We start from the raw sequence: 15,945 nt of genomic DNA, 5'->3' as shown, positions 1-15,945 counted from the left end.
AATCAACATTTTCCACAGAAGGGAAAAACATCTATTTTGGTAGAATTTTCCTTTGGGAAAATCTAACTGAAGCATTGTGTTTTGGTTAGAAATACTGATTTGACCCAAATCAATACATTTAGTCTCAGAGCCACCATGGCACTTCATGGGAGTTGTAGGGGAACATGGGGGCAGGAGGGACATGGACCTACAGGCCGTGCTCCTTGATTGGATAATCCATGGTCTCTCCCTGATCTGGCTATGCTGACGTGATGCCTCATGGGAGTTGTAGTTTCTGAAAAAAATCAACATGGGACAGAAACCACAAGTGTCATGCGGAACTGCAGGAGGTCAGCCACAGGGATTCTGCAGCGCACAGGAGAGGGAGTCTGGCTGGGCAGCAGGATGACAGGAACTACAACTCCCTTGTGGCACTGTGCTGGTTCAGGCAAAGGGAGAGAGTCCAAGACAAAACGTTACCGTTTGGGAAAGCCATAATGTTCTGTTTATCGGCGATGTCAAAGTGGAATATTTCAACATTCCCAAACGGAAACTTCTCAGAACTTTGTGTTCCACAAAAAAGTTTAAATAATTTGACTTTTTATCTCAAACTGGGATGAAAACAAATATCAGAATTTCCCCTTGGATGGAAATTTCATTTTCCCATCAGCTCTAATAAATAATAATAATAATAGAACCTCACCAATCCATACTAAATAGAGGTGTGGCAAAGGTGGAAATCTCCTGTGAATTATTGCTAGTTACCTATTCCCAAGCACCAGGGCAAGTGGTGTTATACAGCTCCCTTGCATATATTCTTGGTGCAAGGTAATGTCCAGGGAGAGGGGAGCAGGACGGATGCTGATTCCTCCTCCTGAAGGGGAAGCTGAGATAGGAAAGGAGCCCTATCCTACTCAGACCAGATTTTTGCATTGAGCTGGAAATAGAACCCAAGAGCCTTTGTTTCCAGTTCCATAGTTTAGCCTCACTTCCTTCTGTTTGTACATTGGTGGCAAAATGGAGAACATCTTAATATATTTTCATTTGTAATGTTTAGTTGAGAGAAGAGAGAGGTATCACAAAGTAACCACACACAAACAAAAATAGTGTCTTATGATAAGAAAATGCATATAACTGGGGGAACTGCATATAAATCTAGAGAAGTAACTGTGCCGTAAACAGTCCTGGTGCAAACACACTTGGAAATACTGAATGTATTTCTGGTTCTCATACTTCAGAACAAGGAGATGAAAAACAGAGGAGGGCAATAGTGATGGATGGATTAGAGAATAAGGCACATATGAACAGGCTGAGGAAGCTAAATTCATAGAGTCTGGCAAAAGAGAAGAGGGAACATGGTTACAGTCTATAAATACCTTCAAGGTAAAAATAGAAATGAAGGAAGGGAATTATTCACAGTCTCAGAAAATTGTAGGACAGGGAGCAATGGCCTTAAGCTAAGTAAGAAAAAGTTTTGATAGATATTAGAACAAAGTTCTTAACAAAAAAGAGCAACGGGGTAGTTTAATAGGCTGTCAGAGGAATTGGTCAATGTACCATATCTGCCACTCTTATACAACCAGCGAGATAAGATATCACTGAGAAAGAGGTAGTGAGTAGTATAGTAAAATACAAAAGGCCCAGGTTGGATTAATCAAGTGGTCTTTTCTGCTCTTACAGTCTCTGATCCAAAAGGTGTCACACAGATGTTATTAACTGGGATCAGGAGGCAGGTCCACTTTTCAAAACTAGAACAGCTCCTTTCTTGTATTCCTCTTTTATGTTCCTTATTCATCAATTACACACTCAGTCTCCAAATGCGGATGAATACTAAATTGTCCTTATTCACCCTGCTTTGCTTTCCTATTCATTTGAAAGAGATGTCAGGAGAATCAGAGGAGCTAGTATGGGAACAGTTGTGTAGTTGATTAGTTGAGCCAAGAGAATAGCTGATGCACAGGATTGTAGGAATCAAACACAAAATTGCTACCAGTGAGTAAATGGGCATTCACATGAGTGTATAAAGAAAATTTAGAAATACTGAACAAGTTAAAGGAATCTACTTTCTTTAGAACATTTTAGAAGCCACTCCTCCTGTACATCCTAATTCATGGAATAGGGAACCTTCTGAGAAAGAAATCTCTTTTGGAGAAAGCTTACTACTTGGAAAAAGTGAGCAGCATCTTTTGAACTCAAATCCAGAGACTTCAATTTACACATTTTCCTTGATAGCTCTATTCTGTCCTGAGAAATGAAGTGGAATCTGTTCAGTGAGTTCTATGGCACTAGTAGATTGACTCTCAGATAGGTGTGCTAGTGAACTTCATAATACATAACTAATACATGGTGAGTAATGCAGATGATAATTTCATATTCCATAAGGTACCTAAGAGTCAGTTGCTTAAGCTACTGAGGGAGGAACTAGGAGAGTGTTGCTACAAGTGGGAATATCCAACTCCCTAAGCACAATGATACTCAGATAACCAATCACAGATGCCTTGCTTGTTGGCATCTAGCCAAATTCTTGTGCACACTGCAGCCACAATCAGAATGGTTTATAGCACAATTACAGAGCAAGTGCCAAAGCAAATGCCTAGTGCAGTGTTTCTCATTTGGTGTTCCGTGGGAACACTGTTAGGGTTCCGCAAGTAGCTGTTCTCCGCGCTGCCGAGAGCAGCTGTTCTCTGCGCCGCCAAAAAAGGGAAGATGTACCGGATTTTTCGGTGGAGGGTATCGAGTGTAAGTGTAATGTAAGTGTAATTTAATTGAGAAATGCTGATGTTTGCTTATTTCGACATTTTAAGACTGTTAAGAGTTTGGGGGGGTTCCGCAATTATTTATGGAGTTCAAAAGGGTTCCATGGCCAAATTTAATTGAGAAACACTGGCCTAGTGTATAGCATACAGACATACCCTTCACCACTACCCAGTAACAGCAGTCAGTAGAATGGCTGCATGCCTGGCCCAGTGGTGATATGCACTTCAGCTATCTGACTGATGGCATGTCTTGTAGAGCTGTGCTTTTTCTTCCTATTTCACTTTGGACAGTGCCCCTAGCACACCAGGGGAGAAAAGACCTGTGACTGGTTTCTAGATGACACTCCTTTACTGGCCCTTCCCTGAAAAGGGTTTCTGCAAAGAGACAAGTATTGCATCATTCCTACCCTAAAGCTGGAGTGACTTTTTAGCCCAACTTATGAGGTCTAAAACCTCGCTTACTGGCCTAGAAGGCAAAACATGCCCACTCTTCCCTTCTGGCCCAAAGCGCTGGTGTGCTTGCAGATATACAGGAGCTGCATAAGAGGAGCACAGCCATGCAATAACCGTTACTCCAGCTTTTGTCAGGAAACATGCATTGAAGTAGTGTGCTTCTGAATATCTCTAGGGATGTGCAGGCCCCTTGCCTGCACATCTCAGTAGTGAACTGAGCTCTAGTTCACCTAATAGATCTTTCTATTGCTACATCATGTCGATATGCCACCAGTTTGTTTCTTTAATATATGTTTGAAAGGGGAAAATATGAGATTTTATATGTGATTCCGCTGTGTCTTTCAAATTATTAAGGAAAATTCATTAAAGTATCACCATTGTGTATCTAAAGCATTACATTAATTTTTAGTGCCCTTAGACAACTTAGTTTTGTAATTAAATTAAAAAGTTAGTAATAACATGAAAAAGCCCAGTGCAGCCATGCTGATTTGCCCCAGTGGATGATTGGGCCTACTGTGTCTGATATTGAGAGGTGCTGAGCACCCACTGAGCCGTATTTAAATTAACATCTTGCACAATCAGATTTTAAGCATCTAATTTGTTGATCAAGATTTTGTTAACATAGCAAAGTTCTAATATCCTCACAGTACACGATGCAGATGGGCTTTTCCAAAGCACTCCAATTAAATCACTGGTAAAACTCTTATAGAGTTCAGTGGAGACATGACTAGACTAATGCTGAGTATTCTGAAAAACTACTCTTTTTTTTTTAAAAGCTGAGGAAATGGCAAGTGTTGGCTTCTTATGGTTTTAAAACTGATCTTTGTAATGTTTGGTGCTGGAAATCACTGAAAATCTCTTGGCCAAGAAAAAAATCTTAAAAGTTGTTTTTTAAAAATGCATTACTCTTGTCTTTCTAGTTTGCTTAAAAATATCCTCAGTCTAGAGGAATCAAGGAAAGAACTTCCAGAATTTATATCCTTGAAAATCTGGAATAAACTAAAAAAAAGAAAAGCACCTACTCCACCTCCATAAAAATTGTTACTTGTATTGAGTAACTTTGTTAAAACAATCCACCGTGACATGCAACAGCTCAAATCATCATATTTCAAAATAGCTATTTAACTGATGTAATCATAGTTATTCTAAAGACATATCTATTAGCACCTATAATTAATGTAATCTTCGAGAGGGAAATAACTTCTTTCAGATACATATTTTTTCTGTTAAGAAATGTCATTTGCAATCTTGGCTGTAAGCTTCTCTGCATGGACTCAAATCTCTGTAAAGCATCTTTGCACCTACCACACTATATAAAATAAGAGCTATAATAATAATAATGATGATGATGATAAAAATCAGAATGTTACAACATAATTTAACCATTTTTTAAAAATTATATAATCTTTCTTTCAAGTGATTTCTCAGTATAAGTACATCAATAAGAGCAGCTCATTGGAGATCTGCAATGATAGCTGTTTTGTGGATCTCTCTGCAGAAAATGCCTTTGACTAGAAAAATTTAAATCTTTTTTATAAATGCATTCCATCTTTTGAAGTTAGCTAATCATTTTTGGTCATTTCACAGCAATGTTATTTACTGGCTAACAGTTGCTTTTAGTGAAAGAGTCAGAGAAAATGAACCATCTTCTAGCTTCCTGCTACCCACCTGTAACCTGTATGGTAACAGCTGTATTAATCTGATTGATTTGTTTATTGGGAAATGTCCTTTCATTATTATTTGCAAACCAGAGAATCTGAAGAAGATTCCATGCTGGCATTTTTACAAAGAATAAGCCCAGTGTGTGAACTTAAGAAATCTATCCAGAGTTAAGGTTCCAAGGTCACATCCAGAATCAGGAAGGAGAACTATAAATTACAAAGCACTGGACTGCAGCCAAGCCCATGGGAAGCTGCATTTAGCATATCATTCTCTAAGCAGCAGGATGAAACTCCTTTAACTCCCTTTCAGATAGAATTTGAATGGAATTTGTTATGTGAACATTTTGACTGAAATATCACCAATTGACTTTCCAAGACAACTTTGAAATGGATGGCAATCACATGTAGGGGGAGAGGACAGCCTCATCAACCAGCCCATATATAGCCCCCTAAAATATTTCTTAAAACCAGATAAATCTCTGTGCTAGCAACATGCTGATATTATAACCGAGACTTCAGATAAACTCCTGACATTAGCTTAAGATCAGACTTAGAATCATAGAAGATTAGGATTGGAAGGGACCTCAGGAGATCATCTAGTCCAACCCTCTGCTCCCAACATAAACCAAAGGTTGGACAACAAGTTGACACGCCTACTTCTAAGTAAAAATTGCTGCACAGACAGTTATTACCAAGATAATTACAGCAGTGTGAATAATGTGATTATTATTTATTATTTGTATAACAGAAGTGCAAAGAGATCACAGGATTGAACTAGATGCTGCACTTCTATACAATAGGACTTAATTAGATGTAAGCTCTTTGAGACAAGGGCTGTAATTTAGTGTGGGTGTACAGAGCCTAGCTCAATGGGGTTCTTATCCCTGATTGGGGCCTATAAGAGCTACCACAATATATATAAGAACAACAGAGACAAAATATAAAATAAAAACTTGTGGAATTTTAATCTGTTTTTATGGGAAAATTAATAGTTACTTTAATGGATGGGAAAGTTATATTATACTTAAGGATGCTTCCCCTTTTCTTAATTCTTTCTTAACCAAATAAATAAAACAACACACACCAATCCATGTAACTTTCTTTGGCTCATATGTGAAAGCTCTGCCTGCATGCAGACCTGACAAACAGATTGTTCCATTAACTTGCAGACCCATATTTAAAGACATGAGACAATATTGTCAGTCTCTGTGGGGAAAAGAGTCAGCTCAAAAGCAAGTCCTTACCCCCTGCCTGCAAAAGAACAGCATTGGCATCAAGTGCTGAGACAGATGCAGTCCTTCCATTTTGGCAAGAAAAAAGGTGAGGGAAAGCAATCAGATAAATGCAAGTGAATTTGGGGAGGCTAGGGAGGAGACAGAAGAGATTAATAGTTTTGAGTCAGATAGTTGAGTCAGATTGCTCTTACATCTATAACTAATAAGTAGATGTGGACCATTTTGCTAGTAAATTATAACTAATCATCTAAAATACTGTCCACAAGTATTTTGTGAATATGGAAACTAATATTATCAGACAATCTTAATTCTGTGGTGATGTATGTCAGAATTACTGTTGTTAACAAAGACAGTTAACTGGCTGGGGTTGTAAATCAGCTGCTGTTGAAGGAGACTTTTTTCTTATAAATTTGATTTAAGTATTGCTTTTTGACTAATCAGGAAAAAGAATATTCCCATGGCACAGAAATGAACCTAGTTCTGTTGGATGTTGAAATCTGCATTGGATTGGAGGAGCACCTGCAGTCTAGAGTCATAGACATAAGTGCTGTATGTGGAGTAATCTAAATACACTTGTGGTCACTTGCTAACCAGCTGATGTAAGTAGGTTTCAATCACTGCAGATTGGAATGGAATCATCAATCAATCTGATTTGAAAAATCGAAAATACATTTTTCACTACCTAACAATTGAGAGTTCTGCTATATAGTTTTTGGGTTTTTATTTTTTGTTTTGTTTTTTGTTTTTGCATGGGGTTAAATGAAGCAAATAATTACAGTTCTAAACTGCAACACAAAGATCAGATTCATGGCGTCCTAACCTTTGTGTGTCTAGAGGTTTATGCGTTTTATTGGCCAGGATTCTACTTTGCAATTTCTTCCATTGTTTTATAGATAATTATTGTTTCCTATATGAATTTTGTGACTCCTGAGAAATAAGTTATCCAAAGTTTCAGAGACCAATGCTCTTTATTTTCTTGCCAAATGAAATAAATGCAAGTGTCACTTTGACTTCACGGCCAGCTCCATTTTATGCATTGGTTTCTTTTATTGGTATATTTTGCGTTTCTAAGGTTATTAATTTGCTAATGCAGCTCACGTACTGCTTGGTAAGTCTAAGGCTGGTTGTGTGAAAATGTATATTAAATAATATAGTAAATGATGGTGATTTGCATTTGTATAGTACCTTCCATCAGAAGATCTAAAAGTAATAAAAATATTACTGAATTTAGTTTAACCAAGTTAAGTGAATAAGCATTATCAGCATTTTACAGATACCAAAACTAAGACACATTGGCTCAAATTTTCAAACTTGAGTGCCTAATGTTGGACACCTAGATATGACCCTGATCCTGAAAACTTGTATATGGGTAACTTTATGTGCATGAGTAGACACACTGAATAAAATGAAACTACTAACATACATAATGTTACTTGTGTGTAAATATCTGCAGGATCAAAAGTAGCCTGATTTTGATGGATCTGGCCCACCTGCAGCTCACACTGAAGTTTATGAGAGCTGAAAAACAGGCACTTTTATTTAGGTACCTAAATGCAGATTTGTGTGTCTAACTATAGGCACCCAAGTTTGAAAATTGTATTGAGAGAGCTCAAGTACCTGATCCTGCAACCCCTACTCATATGAATCATTACTACTCTCTCAAGTAGTCTCATTTACTTAAATTAACTTACTTCCATGAGGTGGGTTGTTGTGTGAACAAGAATTAGAAGATCGAGCCCTAAGAGACTTTATCAAAATCACCACGGTCAATGGGCAACAATGGAAAGTGAAAGCAGGTGTCCTGGCTAACAGCCTTGTCTCTTTAATCACAAGAGCATCCTCTATCCCCTTCTCCCAGAACAAGGATTTGGACCTTATAATAAGCTCTGTTTCTTTGTGATTAAGAGTGAAAGGCCATTTCTGGAGGTTTGATATACATTTCAAATGAAGTATTTTAAGGGATGTGGTGTAATTGTCAAGTTTGCATATTTAATGGACCTTTGGTTATTCTAAGAAAAGTACCTGGTTAATATCAGTTTGACAGTAAATTGGCACAATGATGAGCTCCTTAGCATCGATCTGCAAAATGTTTCTGAAAGGTTTCTTAAGTCTGCCAACTTTTCAAATCAATTCTGGAGAAAAGAGCTGAAGCTTGTTTTTGAAGTTTGATAAACTTTTCAAATTGTCTATCATGAGACTGCAGACCTTTCCAGTCTTTGCTTTTGACATGCTAATTCTTTTCAAACGTTGTTTTTCCCCATCCTCATTCAATAATAATCAATTCAGTTTTAACTTATTTCTTCTCTATATGTACAGTTTTAAAGCTTCAGATATTCCAAGTGAGCAGGTCCCTGTGTAGTTACTAATTCAGCTGGGCTCTGTGTAGAGAGAGCAATAAAGCTCCAACTCCCTCAGTTAATACAAGAGGGCTGACAGCAGATCATTCTCTGTGAAGGGCTCATGGCTATAGAATTTGCTCCTGTTCTGACTTGGTCTGCCAGAGACTTGCTTTGTTAACCCTCCAGGCATACTGTAAAGTCAACATTTCACTTGGGCTTTCTATTTGGGGTATCTTGAGATGGGTGTCAGTGGGTGGTGTTTCAATGAAGTTTATCTGGGGTAAGGAGGGATTATTTCATTCAGGTTTATGTTTCTGGTTGGTTTCAGTGCTCTTTGGCTGGTTAGTTGTATTTTGTTTTATGAATTTTTAATTATAACTTTTAAATTCTTGACAGCACCCAAAGCTATTGACAGGGGCAGTGCAAACTGAAACAAAATAAATAAGACAAAATGCTGTTATTTTTCTGCATATTTTTAATTTGGTCTTAATCTAGGTAGAAATATAAGTGATGAATAATGTAACTTCACCAGATTATTGAACCTTCTGCCTGAAATGAGCTATAGCAGCTAGCCAAGTGCCCTGCCAGAGGCATTCATGTATGAGCACAGGACAGAGATCCATGAAGATCCTTCTCCCCTTGAGCAGTGGAAACTGCATGTGTTTTGAGGTTCAGGGGGAGGGGAACATCTGAATGGGCTGTTTAATGGTTGCTTATAGTTATGGGATGGGTTCTTTGATGAAGCAGATTTGTGAGCTGTGCTGCAAACAAAGTGGCTCTAAAACCAATATAGCTAGCCACAGAAGGCTCACCCCAATGTAAGGGGATCTCCTGGTACAATAGTATCAGTGTGCCACTCTGATACCATCCTCTCCCAGCTACCTTCATTCTCCCTTGTGCTTTGGGGGATTTATGGTGGGGACCAGATTGATGTACAATCAGCCCATGATCAAGGAAGTGGAAAGGTGGCCTTAATGATGCTTTGCACCCTCTTCCTTGTTGTGCTATGTACTCCTCAGCTGAAACTGTGGACCTGGGTTTGAATAGTACTAATAATTATACTTGCAGCTGAATTGAGGCCCAGCTCCTTGTTTGTTCCTGCAAAATGAGTTTGGGTTGAAAATCTGACTGCCTGTTTTTCTACCTCACTCTGAAAACTCCCAGTGACATCTATGAGAGTTCTGCATGCTCAAGGGAATACATTTGTCACCAACCTCACCAAAAGCCTGGTAAGAATTAGGAAAATAAAGTAAGTAAAAACAATGTTGTTTCTTTGGCTCATCTCAATTCAGAGCAAAATATCCACCCGGTTGATGTTGGTTCACGTGTTTCTGATCAGTTTGCGCTGTTTCATCCTTAAACATGAATGCACTTGGAGCGCTGAAATTCACCATTTTTGCCATGACTAATTTGTGAAATTGGTCCCCTTCCTTTGTGATTTGAACTGCGCCCTAGTTAAGCATCGTTATGTTGATTAGAAAAATCTGTGGTTTGTTTCTTACAGTTAAACTTCATTTCGCTTCTGTCCTCAATGTTCATTTTAAAAGGTGTGGTTCCAGAGTCAGTTTTACCTTTTTCTTTTCTGACTAATGCATGTACAATGACATGCAAGCCCCCCTTTGGCTGGATTTGCACACACCGTCTTTTAGCTTTTGCTCTTTCACTTTAGCTTCATGTGCACATTGGCCTCCATCCTGCTCCACTTAAAGTCAATGGAAGCTTTAACATTGGTTCAGTTAAAGCAAATTTGGACACTTTATATTTACAGTTGGTAGAATTCAATTTTTATTGTTTTATAATTCTGACATAATATCAATGTTTAGTTTAAAGCATTTTTTTCCAATTTTTATCAATTTAAAGGTCCACAATTGTGGGAAACTATGGAAGGGTCAGACATGGGGTGGGGGCTTAGACAATTATTTAATGATGGTAGATGTTGAGAATCAAAAAGTTAAAGCTTTAAAGCATTAGAACACAACTTGTCAACATCACATGTCAAAGTTTATCAAGTAGGTGTCCTTAAATCAAACTCTAATCAATAATCAACATTGTTTTTCTTACTTTGCCTAACTGTAAATTTTGATCATCAGCAATATAATTTTTATATCAGTTTGTGTATGTGCACGGTGAAATCAATGTTTACCAACATTTTACCAATAAATATCTAATCCTTCCAAACCTAATTACATTGCATTTACTATCTTAATATATTTCTCCCAGCACACTTGCCACAATGGGGTGGAAATAGCAAAGCATATTTCACAATGTTTGCATTCTCTGATTATATTTTAAACTGGTGGTATAATTAAATACAAAACCATCATAATAAATAAGTATATGCCCTACATACAATAAATATCCCGGCAGTATTTTCTCATCTATAAGCAATGGTATTTATCTTTTGTTTTTCACATATTATAAACAAGGTCCTGTGTGCACGCAACTAGAGGCACTCCTACTCAGGATTGGGCCCTAAATTCGGATTTGTTCAGTGGTCTGGTTAAAGTGTTTACAGCTTATTAATATGTTAGTTGTTCATTGATGAGATGTCTCGTTCATCCATACTGTTATCCATATCGTTCATCCATCCAGTGTAATTCACAACCTCTAACAAATCTAGTACTGCTGCTGCCAAAAAAACAATGATAAAATTGTCTTGTTTTTAAGATCAGTAAGAATAGTGTAATGGAGTACAGTAGAATTAATTGGCGGCTCCGCCGAAGTGCAGTTCAACCATTGATACGACTGTGAGCAGAATTTGGCTTTTACACTCTTGACCCTTAGAAGAGTGCTTTTACAGGGTAAACCCAATGATTTTAATGATGTACAGTCTCTCATGACATTAGGAGGGGAGCTAAATTTAACATGGTTTGAGCATCTCCTTATCACTATAAACATTTTTACTTTAACTTTCCTCCCTACCTCCCTGCTCCTATGATGTTCTGTTTTCTTGCTAATTTCACACTCTTCCTCATTTATGTTAATCATGTTGTGTTTGAAGTGCAAAGAACTAAATAGACAAGAGCAGGAGCATTTCTACTAAAGGGAGGGTGAACGACTGAGTTTCTAGCTGTAATTTAACCCATCATCATAAACCAGAGACTATTCATGATTATCCAAGGTGGATCTTCATTACTACTTTCCTTCTGCCATCTAAAACCTGACAGCCCAGTCCTGCTCACTCTGAAGTAACTAGTAAAATTCCTTTGGACTTCTGGGGGAGCAGGATTGGGTCCTGATGCTGTTATAAGGCAACCCATGCCCCCTTCTACCTACGATGCATTATTCACTAAAGCCATCTTATTACAAGCTATTTATTTACCACTGCTATGTAGTGATCACCAGATAGCAATAAAAGCTTTCACAGTCCCATCCTGTTTGTGATCAGCAGAAACAAAGAGCATATTAGCCGATTGATTTTTGGTATTAATTGTAAGTCAGGAGCAGTGAATTGATTACATAGAAATTTTTCAAGCAGGAAAATTCAATTTTAGTTTTTTAAAAGTGATTTCGGAAGATTCAAACACACCCAAAAGACACACTTTTTTAATACCCTAAAACAAAAAGCAGTTACTGAATCTTTTAAGACTTCTTAGCTTACATAAACAAAGATTTGAATAAATATTAAAAAGGCAAATTCTCCTGATACTCCATAATGAGTAAATGTTCATTACAAATGCAGCAAATATGCATGAAATTTCCCAATTGGCATTTTGGTTACAAGATTTAAAAGGCATATCAAAATCCTCCACCATATGTAGCCCATATAAAACTTTTACAGATTCCAAAGATCAATCAGTTGCAGTCTGCACCTTTCATGCCCCTTTACTGTAAGTAGCAAAAGAAAATCAGAAATCACTGTTTCATTTTACAGCTCTGGTGATATATAAATAAGTCATCAACACATGCTCATTGACGTTTCCATACAAATAATTAAGTCTTGACCTTCTCTTGTGACATTTTCAAAAATTTTTCAGTGTTTGAAACTAGTGCTCAGAAAATATCCTTCATACCATATAAACAAGGATGTTCCAAGAGTGGGTGGGTGGTGTCCGTTTCATTTACGCTAAATGTTTTTGCATTTGATTCTTCCTGATATATTGAGTTATCAATCTCTGTAACAATCTACAGTACGAGTTTGTTACATGTGACTGCTGTTGCAAGTTTACTCCATTGACTTGGATTAAGTCTCCAGAAGCCATATTTTCCCAGTACTCCTCCATACGGCAGTGTAACCTAGCCTAGGTACTTTATATCTATTTTTTTTTAATTCACTTTTCTCAGTAGCAGAACTCAAATAACCCTGGTGATCGTGGTCTTTCTGTTCAACTGGGCTAGGTAGCAGGTGTCAGCAAAAGTTTAATTTGGAAGCTCATGAATTCCAAAGAGGAACTTAGGTGTTATCCCCAACACTGAGAGCTTCTGTGGCCTACTCCTGGAAAATAGCAAATCCCATGAACATAAAAGGAATGTATGAAACGCCAGTCATCTGACAAAACAAAATCTTTTCAGGATAAACTAGGGATGGCTTTTTCAACCAATGGTGAGAATAATTAATAAACAAATTAGATTTAGCAACTATATTTCTAATTTGTGAGAACTTCTCTTATGAGTCCATTAGGGTTTACTATTCAACCTTGCTAATTGGAAATGTCTATATCCTACGATCTTCAAAGCTGTAACTTTTAAATCTTGAAACAAAATACATCATGGTATCTTTCTGACACAAATAATGTGCATCTGTTTCTTTTATAAGCAGGTTTAGCTGTACACATTTCCATCTGAAGATAAACTAGTTACAGGAAGAAAGCGACATTAAACTAACTTCATGGGCTTTCTTATACCCCAGAAGCCATAAAAATAGACATGAGGCTACAACCTTGCTTTTTTACCCACCCTACTGTGCCTAATTATTTCACTGCTAATATAAAAGAATCCTAGACATTAGAGATGGAAAATGGCTGATAAGCATCTAGCCCAGTCACCTGCCAATGCTATATTGTCCTTATGCTGTTTTTCCCCAACTTTGTTCAGCCAAGTTTTAAATGACTCAAATGGGGCAATACAACACTGAACAGGGGCAGAGTGGTCTCATCTGAGTTAGACAAAATCAAGACTAATATAGATCTGTAAGAAAATAATTTCCCTTATTAAAAGAAATGTAATTCTACATATCAAATCAGAAAACTGCAGAGTTAGCTCCCCTTGTTACGTGTTTGTAATTTGAGCCCTGAGCACAAAGGGTGAATTAGAAGGACAGAATTTCAACCTATTGTGATTTATTTTTACCAACCTATAATCAAGGTATTTCGTATTGAAATATTTTTAAAGAAGAAAAATATATCTTGCGGAAGACCAGTTCATGTATTTGAAACTTGGTTTAAAACATGTATTAACAGCTTGAAGTTCCGGTTTATAGTGTAAGGACTTATGAGCACCTCTGAAAAGTGCACTATCCAGCATAGACAGAGGTAAGGGTTCCTGGAATTGTGCATTATCCTAGCAGTAGGTTTTCGGCAATTGTCTCATGCTAATTTTTTGACCTGCTACTCTGTAGGAGCTCATTCAGAGTTGTTATGGTCTGTCATGTCAATGAAGATTTAGGGATTCTCCAGCCCACAAATCTCCCAGCTGCAGAGCAATGTGAACTACAGTTGCCTACTAAACACCCTTACCGGGTTCTTTCTCCCTGGAAAAAACAAAACTGATGCACATGTGCAAGAAGCTGCATTGCTAAAAGCCGACTGCAGTGGGAACAAGCATCCCTCAGCGCCAGCCGGCTGGGTCCCAGGCTGGACCGATTACGGAACCACGTTCACTGGGGGGAACGGGGGGGGGGGGGGGGGGGGGGGGGCCGCTCGTGCAGCCACTTGCTCGGAGTCCCCGCCCCGCGAGCAGCAAGCGGGGCTTTACCCGATACTTTCCCAAGCAGGTGCCAGCCCGAGTCTCCTGCTCCGCGAAGTCGCTTTCCCCGGGGATGGGGGGGCGGCGGTGGCTGGTCCCCGCTTGGCTTGTTTTATTTCCAAACTGCCGCCGCGCTGCGAGCCCCGGGGGGGCCAGGACCTGCTGCCCGGCCCGCGGGCGTCCAGTCCCCGGCGCCGCCCCAGCTGCGCTGCCCCGAAGTCCCGGGAAAGTTTCCCCCGCGCCGGTTCGCAAGCGGCACTTTCCCCAAACCGGGGCGGGGCGGGGCGGGGCGGCCGCCGCCCTCTCGCGTCCCGGCCGCGGGCGGCTGGAGCCGAGCCCTGGGCTCAGCCCGGCGCCCGCCCTTCGGATGGCCCGGCCCGGCCCGGCCCTGCCCGGCCCGCTGGTGCCCCCGATCCCCGCCCCGCACCTGCGCGCACTGACCTGGCCACGCGGGAGCAGCGCCCCCTCCTCCGGGGCAGGCTCAGCGCATCCTCCCTCCGGCCGGGGGAGCTCCGCGCCCGGCCGCCTGGGCAGCCGCGGCTCCGTCTGGGCACTTCAGCGCCTCGGCGCCAGCAGGACGCGGGGAGCTGGGCTGGGAGGAGAAAAGTGGCACAGTCAGCCCGGCGCTCCCAGGCTGCTGCCGCCTCCCCCCGCCTCCTGCCGCCGAGCCGCGCCGCGCCGCGCCGGCCGCCCTGCACTGGCCGGGAAGGCTCCTAGGGAAGTGATGCTCCTGCCTCCGGCAAGGCTGGGCAGCGCGGGCTCCCCTTCCCCTCTCCTCCGCCTCCTCCTCCGCCATGGCAACCCGGGAGGCAGCCTGCCAGCCCCTTGCCCTGCTCTGCCACGGCTCGGAGCCGGCGTCCCCAGTCCCGGGAGCGCGGAGACAGAGCCCCTCTTTGTCACTTGCCTCTTGGCCGGGGGCGGGGGCGGTGGGGGGGAGAGGATGTCACCGCAGCTCCACTGGGCTCGGGGCTCTGCGATTTGTCTGAACCAGGGGGCTTGCTCGCGCTTATTAATGCAAATCTAATGAAGTAAAGTCAGAGCTCCCTGGGGTAAAGGGAAGCAGGTGCGGGTTTGTTTCAGGCAGGGAAATTAATGTGGAGGCACGGTTATTTATTTTTTTCTAAGTATCTAATCACTCTCAATTTCCGAAGGATGAAAATACATGTGGAGACATTTCAATGCCTTCACGTTTCCATGGGTGGTATTTCCCTTTAAAGTTTTACATGCATCCTCTCTTCCCCCCACCCCCACAGCACCACCACCACCACAAAGCTGCTGAATTATGCATTGTCTGCAGGGGAAATTAATTTTTATCAAAACAGGGGAGTTTGTTTTAATATATATATATATATATACACACACACACATATACATACACACACACACACACACATATTGTTTGCTGTTAAGCTGCATAATAACCCTCATCGTTTTGTATATTTCATAAGACTTTTCAAATCCCATGGGGAAAGTTGCAGAAAAAGGAAATCCCACCCAGCTGCAAGATTACTTAGTTCTCCAGGAGAGAAAAAAATCCTTTTGGGGAGGCAGGAGGGAATCTTTTTCATATATTCATACTTTATTCCAGAAATTCAATCTTGGGCTGTTAAGAAGAGAC

The 15,945-nt window shown here is 40.3% G+C and overlaps 1 protein-coding gene across 1 annotated transcript in view; it reads right to left on the bottom strand.

Annotated features, from left to right (window-relative positions):
• The window catches only part of CHST8 (carbohydrate sulfotransferase 8), a 230,803-nt gene extending 215,767 nt beyond the window's left edge, over positions 1-15,036 (bottom strand). The window contains exon 1 of the mRNA XM_067540056.1: positions 14,769-15,036. The gene's annotated coding sequence lies outside the window, so the exon portion shown is untranslated. The remainder of the gene's footprint in view (positions 1-14,768) is intronic.
• Positions 15,037-15,945: the final 909 nt, after the last annotated feature.

This window comes from Emydura macquarii, unplaced genomic scaffold (genome assembly GCF_026122565.2).
Source record: "Emydura macquarii macquarii isolate MOO-44397 ecotype Brisbane River unplaced genomic scaffold, CSIRO-AGI_Emac_v2 contig_561, whole genome shotgun sequence".
NCBI classification, from domain to species: domain Eukaryota; kingdom Metazoa; phylum Chordata; order Testudines; family Chelidae; genus Emydura; species Emydura macquarii.
Note: the sequence above shows the minus strand (reverse complement) of the source record. Positions and strands in the feature narration are given on the sequence as shown.